The sequence below is a fragment of the Triticum aestivum genome, chromosome 2D (genome assembly GCF_018294505.1).
Source record: "Triticum aestivum cultivar Chinese Spring chromosome 2D, IWGSC CS RefSeq v2.1, whole genome shotgun sequence".
Taxonomy (NCBI): domain Eukaryota; kingdom Viridiplantae; phylum Streptophyta; class Magnoliopsida; order Poales; family Poaceae; genus Triticum; species Triticum aestivum.
The window spans coordinates 524,734,725-524,759,290 of NC_057799.1; positions in this window are offsets into that span (position 1 = coordinate 524,734,725).

The window sequence follows — 24,566 nt, forward strand, 5'->3', positions numbered from 1 at the left end:
AAGTTCAAGGGATTGACTACGATGAGACCTTCTCACCCGTAGCGATGCTTAAGTCTGTCCGAATCATGTTAGCAATTGCCGCATTTTATGATTATGAAATTTGGCAAATGGATGTCAAAACTGCATTCCTGAATGGATTTCTGGAAGAAGAGTTGTATATGATGCAACCGGAAGGTTTTGTCGATCCAAAGGGAGCTAACAAAGTGTGCAAGCTCCAGCGATCCATTTATGGACTGGTGCAAGCCTCTCGGAGTTGGAATAAACGCTTTGATAGTGTGATCAAAGCATTTGGTTTTATACAGACTTTTGGAGAAGCCTGTATTTACAAGAAAGTGAGTGGGAGCTCTGTAGCATTTCTAATATTATATGTGGATGACATATTGCTGATTGGAAATGATATAGAATTTCTGAATAGCATAAAGGGATACTTGAATAAGAGTTTTTCAATGAAAGACCTCGGTGAAGCTGCGTATATATTGGGCATCAAGATCTATAGAGATAGATCAAGACGCTTAATTGGACTTTCACAAAGCACATACCTTGACAAAGTTTTGAAGAAGTTCAAAATGGATCAAGCAAAGAAAGGGTTCTTGCCTGTGTTACAAGTTGTGAAGTTGAGTAAGACTCAATCCCCGACCACTGCAGAAGATAGAGAGAAGATGAAAGATGTTCCCTATGCTTCAGCCATAGGCTCTATCATGTATGCAATGCTGTGTACCAGACCTGATGTGTGCCTTGCTATAAGTTTAGCAGGGAGGTACCAAAGTAATCCAGGAGTGGATCACTGGACAGCGGTCAAGAACATCCTGAAATACCTTGAAAAGGACCAAGGATATGTTTCTCGTTTACGGAGGTGACAAAGAGCTCATCGTAAATGGTTACGTTGATGCAAGCTTTGACACTGATCCGGACGATTCTAAATCACAAACCGGATACGTGTTTACATTGAACGGTGGAGCTGTCAGTTGGTGCAGTTCTAAACAAAGCGTCGTGGCGGGATCTACGTGTGAAGCGGAGTACATAGCTGCTTCGGAAGCAGCAAATGAAGGAGTCTGGATGAAGGAGTTCATATCCGATCTAGGTGTCATACCTAGTGCATCGGGTCCAATGAAAATCTTTTGTGACAATACTGGTGCAATTGCCTTGGCGAAGGAATCCAGATTTCACAAGAGAACCAAGCACATCAAGAGACGCTTCAATTCCATCCGGGATTTAGTCCAGGTGGGAGACATAGAAATTTGCAAGATACATACGGATCTGAATGTTGCAGACCCGTTGACTAAGCCTCTTCCACGAGCAAAACATGATCAACACCAAGGCTCCATGGGTGTTAGAATCATTACTGTGTAATCTAGATTATTGACTCTAGTGCAAGTGGGAGACTGAAGGAAATATGCCCTAGAGGCAATAATAAAGTTATTATTTATTTCCTTATATCATGATAAATGTTTATTATTCATGCTAGAATTGTATTAACCGGAAACATAATACTTGTGTGAATACATAGACAAACAGAGTGTCACTAGTATGCCTCTACTTGACTAGCTCATTGATCAAAGATGGTTATGTTTCCTAGCCATAGACATGAGTTGTCATTTGATTAACGGGATCACATCATTAGGAGAATGATGTGATTGACTTGACCCATTCCGTTAGCTTAGCACTCGATCGTTTAGTATGTTGCTATTGCTTTCTTCATGACTTATACATGTTCCTATGACTATGAGATTATGCAACTCCCGTTTACCGGAGGAACACTTTGTGTGCTACCAAACATCACAACGTAACTGGGTGATTATAAAGGTGCTCTACAGGTGTCTCCGAAGGTACTTGTTGGGTTGGCGTATTTCGAGATTAGGATTTGTCACTCCGATTGTCGGAGAGGTATCTCTGGGCCCACTCGGTAATGCACATCACTTAAGCCTTGCAAGCATTGCAACTAATGAGTTAGTTGCGGGATGATGTATTACGGAACGAGTAAAGAGACTTGCCGGTAACGAGATTGAACTAGGTATTGAGATACCGACGATCGAATCTCAGGCAAGTAACATACCGATGACAAAGGGAACAACGTATGTTGTTATGCGGTCTGACCGATAAAGATCTTCGTAGAATATGTGGGAGCCAATATGAGCATCCAGGTTCCGCTATTGGTTATTGACCAGAGACGTGTCTCAGTCATGTCTACATAGTTCTCGAACCCGTAGGGTCCGCATGCTTAACGTTTCGATGACAGTTATATTATGAGTTTATATGTTTTGATGTACCGAAGGTTGTTCGGAGTCCCGGATGTGATCACGGACATGACGAGGAGTCTCGAAATGGTCGAGACATGAAGATTGATATATTGGAAGCCTATATTTGGATATCGGAAGTGTTCCGGGTGAAATCGAGATTTTACCGGAGTACCGGAGGGGTTACCGGAACCCCCCGGGGGTTAATGGGCCATAGTGGGCCTTAGTGGAGAAGAGGAGAGGCGGCCAGCGCAGGGCCATGCGCCCCTCCCCCCTAGTCCGAATAGGACAAGGAGAGGGGGGCGGCGCCCCCCTTTCTTCCTCTCCTCCACCTCTTTCCCCTCCACTCCTAATCCAACTAGGAAAAGGGAGGGAGTCCTACTCCCGGTGGGAGTAGGACTCCACCTGGCGCGCCCCTCCTGGCCGGCCGCATCTCCCCCTTTCTCCTTTATATACGGGGGTAGGGGGCACCCTAGAGACACAACAATTGATCATTTGATCTGTTAGCCGTGTGCGGTGCCCCCCTCCACCATAGTCCACCTCGATAATACTGTAGCGGTGCTTAGGCGAAGCCCTGCGTCGGTAGAACATCATCATCGTCACCACGCCGTCGTGCTGACGAAACTCTCCCTCAACACTCGGCTGGATCGGAGTTCGAGGGACGTCATCGGGCTGAACGTGTGCTGAACTCGGAGGTGCCGTGCGTTCGGTACTTGATCGGTCGGATCGTGAAGACGTACGACTACATCAACCGCGTTGTGCTAACGCTTCCGCTTTCGGTCTACGAGGGTACGTAGACAACACTCTCCCCTCTCGTTGCTGTGCATCACCATGATCTTGCATGTGCGTAGGATTTTTGTTGAAATTACTACGTTCCCCAACAGAAATACCCTATCATATCCGTTTGGAAATCTTGGTTCAACTTGTGCGCCTAGCAGGTGTGCACAACTATATATCTTTTAAAGGAAATTACAATAAAAATGTTAGGAAGTAAAAAAATAAAGAAAATATAAAAGTGAAAAGAAGAAAAACATGAGCATATCATCTGAACTTATCAAGATAAGAGCGAGCCACACTTTTTTTTAATTATGTTGGTATTGCGTGCCGAACATTGTCGGATTGTTGTCAAGTACCCCCTCCAAACACTCTAATATTTTCTTATGGATGAAGTACGTATCGTTGTGACCATGGGCATGACAAGCTCCCATCGACGGCCACCTCCCATCTCGCGGTCCTCAATCGTTTATTCATTTCCATGCCCAACGTTCCGGCACACACCGCCAAAAGGCTGCCTTTTCTTGGAACCAGATCCTTTAACATCTTCAAGGGATGTCACGTAAGCTACAGTAACCGTGATATCCCTTTTTCACATCCATATGGTTAAGCCTAAAATGATTATAATTAGTTTACAAATTACAAAGCTACTGTATGCGGTTGAGTTGAAACACATGGTTTAGGGTTTTGCATGGGTGGTTGACATCCAGCCTCACGTCTCAATATATAGATGATCACAATTACAATTACATACGTATACAAATACGTGTACACACTACAAAAAATACACTTCCGTGATGATACGTGTTTGTCACAGTAGGTCACGTTTTCTGTCATGCATGTACATCCATGACAAATTTATGACAGAATCAAGATAGTCATACGTGTGCTGTCGTAGAAGTGTTCCATGACATTACCAAAATTATCATCACGGAAGTGTCCACTTCCATGATGATAAATTGCGCGTCACATAAGTGCTTTCGTCAAGGGTGACCGACATGTGGCATCCACCGTAACGGAACGCCGTTAAGCTATCGGGTCCGGTTTTGGATCCGATAACCCGTTAACAGCCCCGACCAATGGGGATTTTCCACGTGTAAAATCATCATTGGCTGGAGGAAACACGTGTCGGCTCACCGTTGGGACAGATGTCATCCACTCATTGGACCCAAAGCGCCTATGATACGTCTACACGTGGCACGGCCCAACAGAGGCCCATTCCTGTGAAAAGGCGGCCCATTTGACTTGGTCAAAAGGTGGCGGGCCGGCCCACGGCAAGCCTGTTAACGGCCTGTTCGCATATAGCCCATTTACAGCCCGCTAACCCAGGGCCGTTTACGGTCTATCCAAATTAGGCCCAGTAGCGTCATCTGGGCTGTCCAATATAATTCCAGCCCGTTTTAACTTCTGGCCCATGTATTGGCCCATATGAGGCCCTTAGTAACCCTTCGCCCATTAACGGCCCGTGGTAAAACTGGCCCGTAATGAACAGTGTATCACTTTATACCCATTAATGGCCCATTATTCCGTTGGGCTGTTTCCAGCCCATGTTATCTTTCGGCCTTCTCAGGGCCCATTTATTCTTGGGCTCATTTCCAGCATTCGTTTACTTTCGGCCCGTTACTGTCATTTTCTGCTTGTGGGCCAAATACAGCCCATGGTTACAGTCGGCCCGTTTGTGGCCCATTAATACGTTGGGTCATTTTCATAGCGTCATCAAATACGGCCTATTAACGACGGCCCGTTATGGTCGGCCCATGAACGGACGATTTCAACTCTAGCCATTTACGACCATAATGTGGTCTGTTATTGGCCCATGTTTGGCCAGCCCGTAGAAGGCCCATTGATGATACGGCCCGTAGAAGGCCCATTGATGATACGGCCCATAGAAGGCCCATTGTGTTTACGCCCCGTAGAAGGCCCATTGTTTCTACGGCCCTTAGAAGGCCCATTGTTTCTACGGCCCGTAGGAGGCCCATGTTAACTACAGTAAATATGTAGCCCATTGTTTATGTGGCCTAGTTTTAAAAAATAGGTTATTCCGGCCACTAGCAAACCACGGAAAAAGACAACGGAAATAAATAAGCAAGCAACTTACGATAGGCTATCACGACTATTACACATATTACATCCACTGGGCATGAAAATTCGCCACAAGTGCAAATATAGGGAACAAAGCAGCATATAAACACCGCAGCAAAACAAGTCCAGAACTGAAACCACTTCAGAAGAGCTCAAGAAACAATATCCTAGGTACCCATAATGCTGGCAAGATGCTTAGCAAGCTTATTAACTTTCTCTTGTTTGGCGCTTAAATCCTCCAACACTTGCTGTTGCACCAGAAAGTATGCATCTGAATTCTGCAGGGACTTCCTCAGTCCTTCGGCTTCCTGTCGCATAACATGTGATCGATGTCTTTCAACTTGAAGTTGAGACTCAAGAAGCCGAACTGATTCAGGCAGCGAGTTCGAAGAGCTGGTGCCAGCAGTAGTAGCCAGTAACTTGAACACTACATCAAGACAGGACTTTGGGGTTGTCTCAGTGTCTTCAATATAGTTTTTATCAGCTTTCTTGGAGAACAACAGGGATGTCTCACTATCTTGAACCTGATCTGCATTGCTTCCTTTACCATTGCATAACGGGGTACTCCTCCAATATTTTATCCGCGTTCTAAAGGAGAAACAAACAAACACATCACAGGTTTACAATGTAGTATATGAAACTCATTTTGGTAAACCAATTCAGTAGTAAGGTGGACAGGATAACAGCATGAAACAAACATATATCTATGTAGTATGGTCCTTATGGTATATCATTCTAGTTTATGTTGCCAAATCAAGATAGATACAGTTCGAATCATATCTATTTAAGACAAAGCAGCATAGACAGAATAAAAGTGTGTGAAACTACACAGCAATAACAACACTTGTAATGTGCATGGCATGAGAACATAACTGTTTATTCAATTGAAACTGAAATCAACATAGAGCAAGTTACAACAGCAAACACGTTAAAGAAACAGGTTTAAAACATACCTGTTGCGCCATTGGAGTTTCAATTGCATCCTTCAAATTTGAAATTAGTTGGTATGAGTAAATACAGTGATGCAAGAGCAAAGTAGTATGAACCATAGCTACGGAACCTGACCTGAGAACAATTCTTCTTCTGCTTTAAGCGTTGACTTGGGGTTCGGAGTGGTGGTCCTCGTGCTTTGGGCACTGCAGTTGCCTTACTAACTGCTCGTGTTTGGGTGCTCTGTGGTGGAGACGGTGCTGTGTCAATGGGAACTGGGTTACTATCTGCTGGGGTTGGGGTTAGAAGGGGTGTAGCTGGTTCTCTGTCCAACTGGGTAGGGGTACAATCTGCGTGAGTCTGGGTTATGTGTGGTGGGGCTGGTTCTTGGGCAAGTACAACTGTGGTTCTATCTCCATCGACAGGTAGCACGATCTTTTCTGAAGACCGTGTTTTTACTCCCACAGATACTGCCATCACCCCCTCCAATTGAAATGGCTGATAAACAAGAAAAGTAATTGAATGTACAGACATTGTAAGATAGACAGGTGCAATGGATAGTAGGGAAGAAAACAGGGCATGAAATAATTCACATTTATGTTGTCTAACCAAACAGAATAGCAGGACATAATTTCAAATATATGATGGCTAATTAAACAGGATAGCATGACACAATTTCACATGTATGATGGCTAACTAAACAGGATAGAATGACATACTTCAAAATATGATGACTATGTAAACAGGATGACATGATATAACTATACGATGTGTCTATTAAAGTGGTTGGCATGCCATAAATCACAAACATGCCGTCGATGGAAACATGATGGCATGATATAATTCACGGATAGAATGACATAATTCAAAATATGATGACTATGTGAACAGGATGAGATGATATAACTATATTATGTCTTTAGAAAATGGGTTGGCATGCCATAATTCAGATACATGCTGTCTATGTAAACATCATGGCATGATATAATTCAAATATATGATTTATATACTAAGGAAGTGAGCAGAGGGCAATCGCATATATGATGTGTCAACTAAGGAGATGGCATTCAATATCGTGTATATGATGTAAAAACTAAGCATTGCAATACAACATATGCATGATATGAGTAATATAACCCTGCCAAGTTTGAGCATACACCTCAGGGGGATAATAGGACTGGTCATCTGCCTCTGAATCCTCCTCTGAAGAGCTATCTGTAACCAGCAACATATCTGCTTCACCAGGTAGCATTGTCTGCTCTGAAGACCTTGTTTTCACTCCAGATTTCTCCATCACCAATTCAAATGGCTGATGCACAGGAAGAGCAGTTGAATATACAAACATTGTCGACAAAAGCAATGAGAAATACAAAAAAAGGACGGCATGATATAATTCACATATATGACGCTTGGCTAAACAGCATGGCATTGCATAATTCACATATATAATGCCTTGCAACAAGATAGCATTGCATAATTCACATATATAATGTCTTGCAAAAAGATGGCATTGCATAATTCACATATATGGTAATTAGACACTAAACAGGTGGCATTCACACAAATCATGTCTAAACTAAGCAAATGACATAGCAATGCAAGATACCATACGCACGATATGAGCAACATAACCCTGCCAAGTTAGAGCATGCACCTCGGGGGGGGGAATAGGACTGGTCATCTGTCTCTGAATCCTCCTCTGAGGAGCTATCTGTAACCAGCAAGACATGCGCTTCGTCAGATAGCATTGTCTGCTCTGAAGACCTTGTTTCCACTCCAGATTTTTCCATGACCGTGCCGAATGGCTGATGCACAGGAAGAGTAATTGAATGTACTAAAATTGTTGACAAATTTAACACGTAATAAAAAATGATGTCATGATATAATTCACATATAAGATGACTGGCTAACCAGGGTGGCATTGCAAAATTCACATATATGATGCCTGGCTAAACAAGATGGCATTGCATGATTCACATATACGATAAAGAAACTAAACAGATGGCATTGACACAAAGCATGTCTAAACTAAGCAGATGACATCTTTGATGTATACAGTAAGCAATGCAAGGCACCATATGCATGATATTACCAACATCAGCATGCCAAGTTAGAGCGAAGACCTCATGGGGTAAATAGGAGTGGTCTTCTGCTTCTGAATCCCCCTCAGAACAGTTATCTTCCTCTTGATTACGATCCGAAATGGGTGGAGGGGGGGCTGCCTTTGCGCCCACCATGGAGCGACGTCTGCATGAAATTTTATTGCCACGCAAGGCTCGTCTCTTTTGCTCTACATGTTCAGTTCCATTGTGTACAATAACTGACATGCATAGGAATAAAACATAGTGAGATTATGTAAGGAGTGCATGCACAAATCCAGAGTGAAGGTAGCAAACTGTGGATAGACCCAAAACCAATGATAGCAGGCAGATAATAGCTTTAGTTAAAAAATACAGATAATGGCTCCTTTAATGTTTGTTTGCACCCAACATGAAACTCATAGTAGACACCCGAGATTAACCAGATAGTAGACAGATAGTACTGATTGCTGCCCCAATATGTACCCCACAACCATTTAAAAACTCAAGTTTCAGCATAAGTTTGGACCTGAGTCGGAGTCTAATAGGTGAACACGACGATAAAGTAGCATGTCATCATATTAAGCGATGCATAACGTAAGCAGACACGGAAGAGTGCGACCTCTCTTGCGGACCCGTGTAGTCCTCAAGGTCATCTGCTCAGTTGATGATGGTAATGCAGTTGTCGTGGCTGCCGGCGGCGGGGAAGAAGATCTGAGGCGGCGAAAGACAGTCTGGAGAGCGGATCCCTGCTGTGGTGAACCCTTCCGTCGTTGGAGCAGCTGAGCTGGGGTGGAACACAGCACCGCAGGAGCAGGACAAACCACACAAGGTTTTCTTTGACACATATCTGTAACAGAAGTAATTGTGTAAGGGCTTGTTTGAATTTGAGGATTCTAACAATGCAGGGATAGGAAATAGACAGGAATAGGATAGGAATGCACGTGCAAAACAGAGAATTTAAAAACACAGGATTTCTGCCAATCTGGGTGTTTGGTTCACAAGAATTGGAAGATCACAGGATGCAAAGAAGCATGGTGAGATTAAGTCAAACCACAAGAAGTGTACAACCTCTGTGGCGAAGCCTCGATCTCAGCGTGATTGGGTTGGCCGGTGAGGATGCTCCGGCTGACTTGGCTGTCGGAGGAGGGGAAGATCTTAGGCGTCTGGAGATGGAGCCCGAGGTACTGCTCCGCTGTGATGGAGGGTTTCATTGTTGGAGCAGCTCCAGTGAGTTGTACGACACCGAGGCTGAAGCAGGACAAGAGAGACAACGTTAACCTGAGTGGAATTCTAATAGCATCTCCAATAGATGACGTAAAATACATAACCACAAAGTGCTAGATGTATACATCAGCCGCTCATCTCTGAACATAACTGTCGAAACTGAATTTAACTGTCGAAACTAAACTTAACTGTCGAAACTGAATTTTGCTGTCGAAACTGAATTTTACTGTCGAAACTGAACGCACTAGAGGTGAGGCTACAAGTCAGTCGACTGACTTTTTCATCTCTGGTCAGTCAATTTTGCAGCCGTTGGATACGAAATCAAGGGCATGTAGTTCATCTTCAACCTCCACCCCCTGAGCCACCAGCCACCACCGGCCAAACAGCCGCCCCCCGCCGCCCGCGGCCAGCGGTGCGCCACCCCGCCCGCCCCGAAAACACTCCCCACCGCCGGTCCACCGCCGCCCCGGCCATCCCTGTAGGCCCCCCGGTGCCGAGCTTTTTCTTCGGCGATCCCCACGCCACCGATCCACCACCGCCGGCGACCATCGCCCCCACCCTGAACCCTAAGATAGATAGTAGGGTACCTTTCCGGCGAGCCCCCTCCCCGTTGCGGCTGGTTCTTCCTTAACTCCGGCGAGCCCCCCCTGAAAATCGACTGAAGTGTAGCTAAATCGGAGCAGCATCGCAAGCAAGAGCAAGAGCAAGAGCAGCGCGAGCAAGAGCAAGAGCAGACCAGGCAGGGGACCAAGACCAAGAGCAGAGCAGCAGCGCGAGCGAGAGCTAAAGCAGCAGCAGCTCCTACTGATGTGGACGTCGCCGCCGAGGAGCGACGCCGTGGAGGAAGTGGCCGGCGACGCCGCCGTGGATGGAGCCGCGCCATGTCGGCTCAGGACCGAGCGCCGACAGCACCGTGAGATCGAATCAAGAAGAAAATGCGGCGATTAATGTACAACCTCTTTGGTGGCGCCGATTAGGCCGCAGCTTCATCCGAGGAAACGGTGATGATGATGCTCTTCCGGTGGTGCAGGTGAAGACGGCGGTGTGGGAATGGAGGTGGCACGAAAGACGAGGGGAACGTCGGGGCAGCTCCTTGGAGGTGGAGGACGGGGTGACTGAACCGGCGGGACGACCAGATCGACGACAGATCCTCATCCGGTACGGTGGATGAGGGACGTCGAGGTGTTGCTGTGGACGACGTCGTCGGGGAAGAGGCTCCGGCTGGGTGGCGGACGGAGGAGGGTGTGGGGCTTCGCGGGTTTTGCCGGCCTCGGTGTACGAATGGGTGGGCGGATGGGATGGGAGTGGGGAACCATGGCTTAGGGACGCGCTTGTCCGAAATGTGGGGTAAGTTACGAAAGTACCCCCACCGATTTGAGGCGGTTCTTTCGGTTCAGGGGTATCACGGGCATTTCGCGTGTCGGGATTTCACAGGAGGTGGGAGTTTTCGCGCGCGTTGTAATTTTGGAATAGCAAGGCGCGGGTTGAGATGGAGGGAGTTGTCGGAGCACAACGAGACAAAGATATATCTTAAATATTTCGGGCTAACAAGGCGCGGGTTGAAATTTCCGGACAAGCCTAACGTGTACTGTACCAAATCAATTCGCACTACAAATGTCATTCAAAACTTTGAATTCATGTTATGTTCAATTAAAATATTTCGCTACGTGTATAATGCATGCAACCTAGTACTCAAATGAACGTTTTAGTGCATTCCAAACGTATATACTACCGCTTCAATATGAACTAAATTTGAATTCGTTTCTCTATTTGAATAAGATCTACAATAATGATTGTTGTGAAGTCAAAGCATTTGAATTCGTTTCTCTGTTTTAATAAGATCTACAATCGTCATTATTGTCAAGTTAAACCATCGTTTGTGTATTATCTTCACAGCACACCACATGATTAGTCTCGAGTTACATATGAACTATGTGTACTATATGAACTCGAACTCGATTTTTTGAATCCACTTTATGTTGATTTCAAATCATAGTACATTTCAAGCTCTAGCTAGATCTTCACAAACTAAACCATGTCTCATATGTATAATGTGTTTATCACATTATGTATGGTGCCCCGCCCCCTACGCCTACAAGTATTTAGATGTGAGTTGCAAACACCACACATTACCACAAATTCAAATAAAATGTGAGAATGTTCGATATATAGTATTGTTTAGATTGTTCGATATTTAGTTGTAAGCTGCAAACGCCACACATTATCACAAATTCAAATAAAATGTGAGATTGTTCGATGTATAGTATGGTTTAGATTGTTCGACATTTAGCTGTGAGTTGCAAACGCCATGCATTATCACATTATGGTATAACATGTGCAAAACCACAACACGCGTATCACCGCTATATTCATGCATGCATATGTTTAAAACACTATGATCTCCTATTCAAATATATGAATCCACTTTCATATCAAATTATGATCTTTGTTAGTCTCTTACACCCACACAATCCTCTAACCTTTGTAGCTACCACTAACTTTCTCTCGTGCATGCACACGCCCTCCTCGCCCTCCCCCTCCCTCAGCATTCTATCCATCGCGCACATTCATTTTTTTTCTTTAGGTCGTTCTCCCACAGTCTCCACAACTCCTTTCCGACACACACCGATCGATAAACCTCTCCAGCGATGTCTGCCTACAACATACACACGCACCTTCAATCTCCTCCTTTATGTGTCCTTGCCTCGTGTCTCTCATACGGTCCCACACACGTGTAAACTCTCGCCCCTCTTTTCATCGATCTCACAACCGCACACTCCTCCCCCTATCTAGCTAGTAGCTGGGCCTCTCGCACCACCTCCTAGCTCCATTCTCTCTGTCTATCCGTCTCGCCGGGCCTTATTTGCCTCTAACAAATGGACGTACACCGACCGATCTCCCGCTATACATATAGCTAGCTAGGTCCTTATAACTCGTTTTTCCCCACGCGTCGATCGATCTACCTCATTAGTTATGTCTCTCCCTTCCTCCGACAAACAACAATTGATCTACCGATCTAGTTAGGTTTGCTTACCAAACACATGGTTCCCCTTCATCATCCATGGATGTGTCCCGACAGATCTATCACGCACAGGCACACACAGAAACACATCCCCACTCTTATTGATAATATTGCAGTTCCACCCTCAGTTTGTCTAGTAGGCCTCTCCCACCATCTTCGAGAAGCAACTCCATCACCCATCCAGCACTCTACCCCTCTCCCTCCCTCTCTCTCTCTCTCTCTCTCTCTCTGTCCCATCCTATTTCCCGTCCTTCAGTTATGTATGGATGTCGACCGATCTCCCTCAAGACATAGCTGGGTCTCTCCTTCTCAACACATATACGAGTCGTTCTACCTCTATAGTTAGGCCTCTGCCTACCCCTCCCCCCACCCCCTCCCACACACACACACCGATACATCGAGCGCTCTAGTCATGTCTCCCTGCCACACACAAACTTGACCTGTGCCCTCTGACGTTCCGGTAGCTAGGTCAGTCGCCCTATATCTTTGACATGCACACACACACAATTTCGATGGCTCTCTTCATCGATCTCGCACCCACCCACTTGATCCTCTCTTCGACTCTATCGATATCTATGACCCCTCCCTCTCTTCTCGTGGATCGCCCGACCCTCTATATATGATATGGATAGGCCTCCATTTCACACACATTGCATGCAAAATTTTGTTTGAGATGTCATCGACACATATTCCCACAAATACATTCACGAAATCAACCTCCCCCCCAAAACAAAAAACACTCACGAACGCACAAGCCATTTGTCTAGGTTTGTATCTCTCACACACACCCACGTAGGTGGGGGACGTGCACGAAGAGAAGAGGTGCACGCACGGCGCACGTACTCCCGTCTCTTTCCCAACCACACCCGCGCGGGTACACGGTGGAGCTCATTTCTGTACGAAAAGGCAGCCCACGTGGTAATTTGACACGTGTACTGGTTGTCCACTAGATGGAGGGAGGATCGTCTACCACGGGTGAACAAACAAATTGCGACTTGACGCGTTATGTTAAAAAAGAGGCAAACCATGTGGGGCCTACCTTAGAGGCAAGGCTCTATACACTGGAGTACTTTTGATGTGTCCCGTCAACTCGCAGAACGAGGAGAAGCTTGCTTAGTACGCCGTCTCCCCCGCCCACGGGCGCGGTGGCTCGCAGGATGAGGTGAAGCTTGCTTACTACGCCTTACGCCCGCTCCCTCGCCCACGCGCGCGGTGGCTCGCAGGACGAGGAGAAAATTTTACTAGTACTCCCTCCGTTTACTCCTCGTCCCTACCTTGGTTAGAGAGATTATCATATTGTTTGGAATATATGTCCTTTAGTAGATTTCAATATGAACTACTAGTACATACTCCAAACACTGATGTATATAGACGTATTTTAGAGTGTAGATTCACTCATTTTGCTCCGTATGTAGTCCATATTGAAACGGACGTAATAGTACGCACTCTCCCTCGCCCCTCGACCCTCGCCACGTGGTGGACGTGCAGCAATTCATTCGGTCTCATATAGCCAGAACGATATATACTGCAGTACCATTATTGCTCGACTTCCCGAAGAGGCGAAGAGCCAATCGCAAGGTTAATAGTTTGGAGATGCCAAGCGCAAGGTTTATAGGAGAACGAGTAGTAGGTGCCGTGTCATTTATAAATAAAGTTTTTTTCTTCAGTGGCACGTACGCAATATAAATAGGTTCATATGGAGAGAAAAGGAAACCGCTCCACTATATACATAGGCAGGACGAGCCTACACGGTTGCTTGCTGGGGTTGCTCTCTTCAGTTTTCACACTCTCTCGCACAAAACCACCGTGGCAACATCTCTAACATCCCGGCGGATCACGTCCGCCGGGGAAGGGGTGGATGCTTAGTGTAGATGCGGTCGCCGTCGCCGACGGCGAAAACCCACTGTCGGCACGTCCCGATCAGGGGTCCCCGCCATTCTCTCTCACAAAGCCGGTGAGGTTGCCTTCGTCCATTGCTCACTGCCGCGACGTGGGTAGTTGCCTCCTCCCGCCGCCCTCCTCTAGGTTGAGCTACGTCCCGACATCCCTCAGGTACAACTCCCTTTACAGCCGGCTTGCACCACTGCTCCAGCTGCCCACATCACTCCATGTGGATATTTCTCTACTTCTTTGCCCCGCACATACCTCTACTGGCTTCTACGTACTGTATTTGTGATGAGTTTATGTCTCATCAACTAGTCCCAGTAATCTTATTCTAATCACGCTTCTTCAATTTCTTTGCCACAGGGATGCTCATCTCGATTTTGGTGAAACTGCACAAAATGATCCGATGGTCAAAGGGTTGCAAACTTCATTTCTTAGGAAGCGCCGACGTTGCCAGCAAATTAAAGCCTGGTTAGGGTTTACGGTTCAAGGGCTAGGGACTGCATGGATCGTTTTTTTCTTTAGCTGTCTCTGTTTCAATGGCTAGGGACTGCATGAGTAGTAGTAGTACTGTACGCCTTACGCCCGCTCCCTCGCCCACGCGCGCGGTGGCTCGCAGGACGAGGAGAAAATTTTACTACTCCCTCCGTTTACTCCTCGTCCCTACTACCTTGGTTAGAGAGATTATCATATTGTTTGGAATATATATGTCCTTTAGTAGATTTCAATATGAACTACTAGTACATACTCCAAACACTGATGTATATAGACGTATTTTAGAGTGTAGATTCACTCATTTTGCTCCGTATGTAGCATAAAGTTGAGACACTTATTTTGGAACGGAGGGAGTACATATTTGCTATGATCTGTCAATCATTGAGATGCAATAGCATGCATGTTAGTCTCCTTTGTATTTGATGAAATGTTGCAACGGGCAACCTTGGACGCAAGATACATGTAACAGAAGCTGGAAGCTTCATAGCATTGTACTATCTCGCTGATAAATTACAGTACGTACTATACAAGTACTTCCTCCGTTCCTAAATATAAGTCTTTGTAGAGATTTCACCATGAACCACATACGGATGTATATAGATGCATTTTAAGTGTAGATTCATTCATTTTGTTCCGTATGTAGTCCACCTAGTGGAATCTCTACAAAGACTTATATTTAGGAACGGAGGGAGTACTATGTAAAGAGTTAGGTGTCGCACGGTGTCCAGAAAATATGGTGATAGTGTGAGGTGGGCCATGTAATCACTGAGCCTGCGTGTTTTCACTGCTCTTGCACTCCTCCGCCGTAAGAATGGAGAAAATTGTAATCTAGTAGTACCTCCTTTCGCCGAAAGCGTGGGACATCCAGCAGTCCTACCACCTCAGTAATAATGACCAATGAGCCGTCAAATCACATAGACCCAGCAGTAAGTTGGACGGACGAAGCAACCATCACTCTTGAATCCGCTTCTCCCTTCAACGCAGGCGCCAGTGAGAGGTCGCGTCCGCTCTGCCCGGGCATGAATGCGGCACCGATTCTTTGGAGCGGCGCTGACCGTTTCGGGCGGGAAGCGCGCGCGGGCGATGGAGGGGCTTTGGGTGGGCCAGGCTGGTCAGGAGCGGGCGTGGCAGCTGTCCGCCTGTCCCTACCGGACGCCCGGAAACGAGAGGATGCACCGACTCTCGCGGCTAAAATCGTACACTACACACCATCTCTCTGTAGGAGTAGGTCGATCTGTCGCTCTCTCTAACACACACATGCTGTTAAACACACACACACGCACACGCACACACAGGTTCATAGAATAGGAAAATCGTGCGAGTGCGAAGCCACAGGAAGTGAGATACAAATGGAGTACGTACAAGAAGAGAAGAGGTGACGAATATTCCATCAAACCTGGACTGAGGAGTAGTACTCCCTCCGTCTAGGTGTTAAGTCATCCTACGGAAATCAGATATTCCCAAAATGTTTAGGCGTCGTCCATTAACTTCGCATCTCAATCCCCTCCTGGCCTCGTTGCTAGCGAGCGTTGTTACTTAGGGAGCGTTTGGATCCTTAGCAAGAACAGCTTATAGCATAGCCGGGCAAGGTTAGGCGTTTGGAACTGTTAAAATATGTTAGCTTTTGTGGGCCAGCTAGCTTGGGTGGGCTAGAAAAACCTTGCTAGCTCAGGAGAGCCAGATCGGCTCGCTTCCGACGGCAAACTTCGCGTAGTAGTAACATAGACTAGTAACATATGCATGTTGTACTAGTCCAAGTTACTCACCACTATGACCAGCCTAAGCAATGTAACCAAACGCTCCTTACTCTGCCTTGTTATCTCCCCCGGAAACCCAATGCATGGAGCGCAACTACGCGTTGATCAGTCAAGAAATCAAAGTCGGCTTGCATGCGAGTTAATACGTGGCCCTGCATGGTAGCTAAAACGGCATCTCTTAGTTGTTTGGATTAATTGTTGCGTTTAGAGACAGAAATCAGGGCTTTGATTGGAGGAATGACCGGTCAAGTTTCTCCTTCTCCTCCAATCTGCTTGCACCTTGGTCCCGCTGCACCTTCTAACGTGACTTATTACACCTAGACGGAGGGAGTCGTACGAGATACGGTGGCACACTGACTTAGGTCGAATACAAGTGCCCAAAATTGTGTGCATGTTATAATAAGGATTCACTTAAAATAGTACGTGAGCGAACAGAGGGATCAATTGGACAGTGTTCCCGAGCAGTAGCGAGATGTGTGAGGTAAGATACACCGCTGGCGCTTTTAATTTTTCTTATTAATTTGTTTGTTTCACCCTCTGACTGGTGGGACCCAACGTACTACGTGGAGAGAGGTAAGGTGACTAAGGCTGCATTATTTCTGCACCACTGTGGATAGTCTTACCACCAAAGCCACATGACACGATTATGATTTAAATCCCAATGACTCCCACACACAAAAAAACACGGCATGCTTGTCACACGAATGCAGGAATGTATAAAAGGTTATTTTCCTCTCGTTGAACATAACGGGAGGGTTGTGTAGCTGGTTAGCCTGTTCGCTCATCAAACTTGAGGTCTCGGGTTCGATAACTACACTTGAGCATAATTCGTGCCAGGAGGATTCTTTGACTGGTCAAAATGGATGGATACGGAGCTATACGATCTCGTAGTGACCGTATAATCACCTCATCACGTATAAGCTGCAGCCTCGGCGCTTGTTTTCTAGGGTTTGCACTCTTCACACTCTCTCCAGTATATATATACACGCTGGAGCCTCAGCGCTTGTAGTTGCTCTCTTCACACTCTCTCACCCTCTCCAGATCTAAACAAGACTTCGTTGGCCTCTCTCTCTCCCCTCACTGCTGGTCTGCTTGTAGTTGCTCTCTTCACACTCTCTCACCCTCTCCAGATCTAAACAAGACTTCGTTGGCCTCTCTCTCTCCCCTCACTGCTGGTCAAAGAGCCGGCAGGATCCGTCCGCCGGGAAGGGAAGGAGGCTTAACGCTGTCGCCGTCGGCGAGGGAGGGAATCCACTACCGGCGCAGCTGTTCACTTTCACCCAGCGGCGGCGCGGGAGGGCCTCCGACCCCTTCTTCTTTGCCTCCGTACATAGTGTGGGTCGAACGGCCTCCGGTCGCCCACCGAACCACACCCCAAGAACCTTAAGGTATAATTTACTTATTCCACATGCATTGCTCTAGCTGCATGTGGGCTTTTGTCCGCTTCTGCACTCGAATCTAGGTGTTGGATCAAACAGGAAAGTAGTGGGGAAAGTTGTATACCATGAATCTAGGACGTGGTTCAAAGAGGAAAGGAATGGGGGAAAGTAGTGGGAAAAGTTGTATAGCATGAATCTAGGACGTGTTTCAAAAAGGAAAGGAAGGGGGAAAGTAGTGGGGAAAGTTGTATCGCATGAATCTAAGACGTGGTTCAAAGAGGACAGGAATGGGGGAAAGTAGTGGGGAAAGTTGTATAGCATAAATCTAGGACATGGTTCAGAGAGGAAAGGAAGTGGGGAAAGTACTAGTACAGACTGGCTATCCAGCACCTACGTTGGTCGAAAAGGGAAAACAATGACAAACGCAGTACGCACATCTGTAACAAACTGATCTTTTGTTTTGGGGGACAAGGCTGTAGAGTTTGAGCAGGACTAGATTTGCTGCGCTCACATAGGGAAAGGTGTCTAAAGATAACAAAACTGGGACCAACACAAATATGCTCCTTGGTTGTTTGTTCTTTGTTGCAATAGACTGTGCATCACCCCAGTACATCGGTAGATGCACATGGTGTTGGTGCGTCCACTGTCCCGTGCAACTCTTTAGTTGTTGTTAATCTAAGGCCCTGTTTGGTTAAAAACTCCCTAGTCCCTACCTGCTTGGTTCCAGGGACTAAACATGGACTAGAGGTTATTAAATGACATGCTAAAAGACCATGTTACCCTAGTAATGAACTAATAGAGACAAGGTACGATGCGTGGCAGGGGCAACTATTGGAAAAAGTCCCAAAAGACTCCCTCGGGGTCTTCTTTCTTTAGTCCCAAATGCCCACTTTTAGTCCCTAAAAGTCCCTCCTGTTTGGTTTAGATGGGACTGACATGGAGTTTTTTTAGTCCCTCCACCAAAATGTCCCTGTAAACAAGCACCCTCTAATAATGCCGCTGGAAAATTGATGCAATGCCACAGTTAAAAGCAAATTACATGTTTAACGAATTTTATTGTTAATATAGTCTCTCTGTTAATATTAATCAATGCCACCGTTTGAGAAATGCTACTTTCTTGCTTTCTTTCCATTTAGATAAGGTAGATGCTTCTTTTTGTTGGCTTATGTGTCATCCACCGTTATTGACCACTAGTTGTTTCCTTTGCACCTCTGTGTAAACAGGGTTATCTAATTCACCTCGTTGCCATTGTGACCTTTTGTTGCACTACACAAAACACTTTTGTTTTAAGAGTGTTTTGTGCAGTTCAACCAAAATGTCACACTGACAACGTTGCTTGATTGCTTGATCTTAGTGGAACTACACAAGAGGAGATCTTACTTCCTATCCGTGTTGGAAAATTTGGTTCAGATCTTCTTCTTGTGAGTTGTTTGAATTCTGCATCATGAGAGGTCAGTACTAGCCTTCTTTCACATGATTCTGCAGTGTGCTTTCATATGTTGTGCTACTTGTACGCTAATGTTGCTTGATTTTAGTGAACTGCACAAATGGAGACAAGACTTCCAATCTGTATGTGCACCGCAATATCCCATTGAGGTAAGATAAGGATATTTCACAACTGTTGGCCTGTATTTTGCCACCTAATGTCATTGTTTAGTGCTATACTTGTGCAACCTAATTGACATACCAAATCTTACATTGAAGGCGAAGCTTGTCTGTTATTGAACCAAGTGATGAAGGGGAAGAACAAGCGGAAGAAAAACAAAAATCAACTCCTGGTGTTGTAAAGAAGCACTAGAACTGTGATGACACAAGTAATGATATAGTTTTGCATCTTAATTTATTGCTATGGCTGGAACGAGCAATTGTTTTGCCACTGATTTGATGCCACTCTTAATGTAATACATAATTATCTCTACTTGTGCAAACAGGGATCTTCTTTGAGATACCATATATTTTAGTGGAACTGCACAAGAAGATGTTAGAAACATTAATCTAATCGAGGAGTATATAGTAAGCATGGCCACCACAGTAGATAGCAACAGATGGTTCCGGAGAAGTGCTTCATCTGTATGCTCTACACAATAAGCCTCCTAACAAAGGTTGGTACTCGCCCACTGATTTCATCCATATGATTGAGCTTTGTCATCTCTATTGGTGTTGTGCTACTGTTTAGATATTGTCATCAAAAAGTGGTATTGTCCTTGAGAAGTGCTTCATCTGTGCTGTTTTAAATATTTCCTTTCCTTTTTTCCGAGCAAACAGGGATGCTAGCATTTAGTTATCCTCTTGTCTTTGCACAACAGGATCATCCTCCTCTGAAGAAGAATATGGAGTACGTGAAGTGACTAGTTACGATTATGCCAGGATGAAGAATCCTTGTCTATCTTCTCATCAGAAGGAGCAGTTGAAGGATGGTTACATTACCCCCCCCCACAAGACCAAACTAACTTCAGCTTAGAAGGACTGACAAATCTCTATTTTCTTGCTGTGATGCGCGAGTACAATGTTGTTCTAGGATTCTTTCCGGTGAGTTCCATTTTTCTAAAAGTGTGCTCTACATGGACCATGTAGGTGCCTGTTTAAACTGTCAATTCATAGTATAGTTTGCTTTATACTAATCACATTTTTTGTATTTGTGCAAACAGGGGTGCTCAGCTTGATTTCAATGGGAACTGCACAAAATGTTCATGAATACATCGAATCACTCATTTCCACCACAAGAAAGGAGGTGCCGATAAGTTCAAGGCGTTGCAACATATCAGGGCGAAATCATACAAGCTACGCGCGAATTTGGTTGATTTTGGTGGAACTGCACAAAAAGAACAGCTGGTTTATTTAGCACGAGGTGCCATGTCAATGTCCGAACTGATGGCAAACCCTGCCCATTCCACAATCGTAGGCATTTGATATTTTGGAATGGGAAAACCTTGTCAAAATTTTCTCATTGATTCTAGCAAGAAGACATGCGTTTGATATTTTTGAATGGGACGCCCTTTGCTGTCAGTAGCGTCGATCCATTTTTTCTTTATTCTTTAGTTGTGAAGTAAATATTGGCTCTGACATGTGAATCGCTGAGATGCATAATCATCAATTGTTTTGAATGTTCTCTATGAATTGCCAGGCCTGTGTGTTTGATTGCAATGTACAGGAACGCTAAAAAGCTTCTCAAACTCTTTGTACTCCTTCTGTTCCTTTTTACTTCGCACATTGTAAAAGTGCATACTTTTTTCTATAAGATTGGTCAAAGTAGAGATACTTTGACTGCAGACAAAACTTGTATGCAGACTAGAAAGGACCGGAGGGAGTACATGTGAAACTGCTGCAAACGAGGTGATCACCCTGGGAATAATGCTAGTACGTATTGTTTTGCATGTTCATCCAATGCCAGTGATACAAGAATTCGAACTAATCAAAATAAATTCATTCATGCACGGTTGGATTTCATATAAACATGCCCGATTTCATTACATTTCATACATTCTTCAACTAAAGAGGGGTGCGCTGGAGGTATAATTAATTAACCGAAGCTACCCACCTGTGTCCGGCTGAGCCGAACAGAAGCTTCAGTGACTTAACTGTAGGTGCAGTTGCGTAACTGACATGTGGCCCAGATGCCTGTTGGGCCCACGTGTCAGTCAGCCAACTGCACCAGCAGTTAAGTAGAAGCAGCGTCCTTCTCCAACATAGCTCTCCGACTCCACGTCGCCGACAAGAAGCTAACCGGCCGTGAGTGGTCAACCCGCCTAGCTTGTCATAGCGATTAGGGCAACTAGGAGCCCAATGATCAGGATCCCCACATGACAAACACCTTTCTTCTTGTCATTCTTCTTCTTGAAGTTCGTGTGTTGCACAACCTTGTTCTTCCCATCAAACTTTGCTTTACCATCAAACTTGCCCTCGTTCTTGAACTTGTGGGGCTGGAAGTTCTTCTTCTGTACCAGATCGGCACTAGATCCTCCCTCAATTCCTCGAGCACGTGTGTCCTTTGCTCTCGCCTTTTCTTCCACATCAAGAGTGCCAATGAGATCCACGAAGGAGGAAGCTTAGTGATGATACCTCCGGCAACAAACTTGTCCGATAGCATACAACTGAAGTGCTCAAGTTCTCTAGCAAATGATTGTATCTCATGAGCTTGCTCAACCACGGAGCGCTCTTCAATCATCCTGTAATCATAGAACTGCTCCATGATGTACAGCTCAGTGCCAGCAATCGGAGAGTAGCAGCGGTGGCCTTACTTGGACCCGAGCGGCGGCGACCTACCGTGTTCTACTCTTCCTTGTTTTCTGTGTGGCGCGGCCTCGTTGGCACCGGGGCGGGGCCTCGGCGGAGCCGGCGATGTCCTCGGTCTCGTTGCCGGCGGGCGGTGCCTCGGCGGAGCGAGGGAAATCCTCCCCCTCGTTGCCGGCAGGGTGGGGCCTCGGCGGTGTCCTCTGCCTCGTTGTTGGCGCCGCGGGGCCTCGGCGGAGCAGGGCCTCGTCGACGCCAGCGGAGCGGGGACTCGTCGGAGCCGGCATTGTCCTCTGCCTCGTCCTCGGTCTCGCCAAACAGTGCCTTGCCTGCTTCATCGCCCTCTTTGTAGGCGGCCGCAGCCTCTGCCACCCGCATGTGGTACCGCCAGCGCTCGAGGCGGCCCTCGCGGGCGGAGCGGTACGAGTCGAGCAGCGCCTCCTGCTCCGCCCGCTCCGCGGCGATCTGCTCCTCCGTCTGCGGGTGTTCCTGGAGGAGATGGTGGTTGTAGGCGGCGTCGGCCTGCGCCTCCCGGAACTTCTCCTCACGCTTCTGCCTCACCGTGTCCATATATTGGGCACGGGCCTCGCCGATGGTCATGGTGCAATGCACCGGCGAGGATGGCGCGGAGGAGGGGGTTGGCGCCGGATCGTCAACTACCATGTTCTCCATTGGGACGTCGTCGTCCTCCGGCTGCCTGCCGGCCAGCCAGTCGGCAGCAATGGCTGCCATCTCCTTGTGGTCCGTTGTCCACCTGTCCCGAAGAGCGCTGGAGCGCGAGGAAGCCATGGTGGGCAGTAGTGGTGTGGACAGGAGAATAGGAACGGATGCGGATGACTGCGGCGATGGCCGTTGCAGCAGTTTATATAGCAATGGTGGGCGGCAGAGGGACGGACGTGTGGCGCCGGAGTAGCCGCCTCGGCAACCGTGTATCATTAATGTGGGCGGTAGAAGGACGGACGGACGGCACTTGTGTCGTTTGAAGGCGGAGTAATCGCATGCACCGGGAAGCGGGGCGGGCGGCGCTGACCGTTTCGGGCGGAAAGCGCGCGCGGGCGAGGGAGGCGGACTGGGTGGGCCAAGGCAGTGAGACTCGTGCTTGGCAACGGGTCGGTCCAGCAGCCGGACATGCTGGCTCGCCAGCTACCTCGCCGAGCTGAGCAACGACAATCAGACGATGGACGTAGCTTCCGACCAGGAGTCGGCGCGACTGTCCAAGCCGATTCATGTCGTCTTCACCATAGAGCAGGTGCGGCCGCACTTCGACGCCCTAATGGCGGAAGAGCTACCAGTGCAGGAGGACCTGTGCTGCAACCTCCGTCTCCTCAACGAGCACCGGTGAACAAGCGAACGACAATGTCGTCGCGGACATGTGGCCCTATGATCCTGGCTTCCCGAATAAGCAGCGGGCGCTGTATCAGACCATCCGTAGGGCCCGTGAGGCCCTCTCCGTCGTCCTTCGAGTTGTTGCGCTCGTCGTGGCGCCGCCGTCTCGCATTGTCAACATGGTCAACGGACATGAGGATGAGCAGATGACTTTACTTGGAGAGGATGACAGTGGGGACCCACCAGGGCCATAGCCGCATGTACGCAAGTGCCTCCTTATTAGTATATAAAATTGCTTCCTCCTGGTTTCCTGACATCACGGTCCCACACCATTGTCAACCTATGTAGTCAATAAACGAGAGAATTGCACAAGAAGCGGCCGACAGCTGGGACCAAGCAGCTCGAGCAGTATTTGTGTTTTTGAGGTGTGAGCACTGCAGAGTTTTTCTTGAGCGATGTTTAGCCCAGATATTAATTTTTCTCCTCTGAACAACAATGAAAACATCGCTGCAGCTATTAACTAGGCGGGCTGTGGCCCGTCTAGCCTAGGCCAGATATCCAGCCCAGATATTAATTTTTTTCAAGCTGAAAATGGCTAGCCCAGCTATAATTTTTTTAGGAATACCCAGGCAAGGTCAAGTTGTTATTCTCCGCCCCGCTGGGCTGCAAATCTTTCCTAGGAGGGATGCATTACGCTTAACAAGAAAATGGGCTTTAAGAAATAATAAATGGGATGTAATTATAAAAACTGGGCAGCAACTATAAAAAATGCACCAAACACGTAAGTACTTTATAAAATATTATTTTTGGATATTGAAAATTTTAATTTCATTAATTGTTGTGAGCGCAATGTTTCGTTGGATTTTTACATAATATAAATTTATATTGAAATTGTATTTAATCTGACTAGAAATTTCGGGATAAAAATATTTCGGATCCCATCAAAATGTGGGAAATTTTATTGAATTCTGTTTCGAACGGTTGGTTGAAATGGGCTGCACTTTTAACAAACTGTAAATGGGCTGTAGTAAATTCCATTAGAATTCAAAAATAGGCTGCACATTCTTACAAATCTCAAATGGGCTATAAGTTCTCTGCCACACACTTGTGGCCTTACTAAGTTGACGCGTCCCCTAAAAAATGATGCG